The sequence below is a fragment of the Poromitra crassiceps genome (genome assembly GCF_964638095.1).
Source record: "Poromitra crassiceps genome assembly, chromosome: 14".
Taxonomy (NCBI): domain Eukaryota; kingdom Metazoa; phylum Chordata; class Actinopteri; order Beryciformes; family Melamphaidae; genus Poromitra; species Poromitra crassiceps.
The window spans coordinates 2,588,488-2,589,244 of NC_139633.1; positions in this window are offsets into that span (position 1 = coordinate 2,588,488).

Sequence of the window (757 nt, forward strand, 5' to 3'; positions counted from 1 at the left end):
CCTCTCTCTCTCTCTCTCTCTCTCTCCCTCTCCCCCTCTCACTAGGATTAAACCTAGTGCGTCTCCCTCCCGAGAGGGAGGGAGAGAGAGAGAGAGGGAGGGAGAGCGAGAGGGAGGGAGAGAGAGAGAGAGAGAGAGAGAGAGAGAGAGGGAGGGAGAGCGAGAGGGAGGGAGAGAGAGAGAGAGAGCGAGAGGGGGAGGGAGAGAGAGAGAGAGAGAGAGAGCCAAAAATGAATGGTTAAAGTGACTGTTCTATCGAATTTCACAAAAAGCCGTTTATCTCTGAATATTTTTTCTGACGCTAAAACCATGCTGTATTCAACTGCTAATGCTTACATAACTACTAACTCTACAAACTAACTCTTTTAGACAGAGAAAGCACACATTCTATTAGTTATTTTGAGATATTGTGTGTTCACAAAATCTTAGCAGAAAAGAATCCTCGGGTCTTGAAAGATGAGCCAGAATCCTCAAAAAACCCCTCTGGCAGAAGCTAACTACATAATGTTGATGTATTGGTGAATTCCACGGCCTCACCAAGGTAAATGTACAAAAAGATAAGTTCCAGCATCTTCGGCCATTGAAAGGCGCTATACATTACAGTACATGACGTACAGTACATGACGTCATTTAGCAGACGCTTTTATCCAAAGCGACTTACAATATCACATTTTGTCAACAGTAGAGAAATCAACTATGCAAAACAATATGACAGCTACAATTTTCTGAAGGAATAGAGTAGCACTTGTTTGAGAAG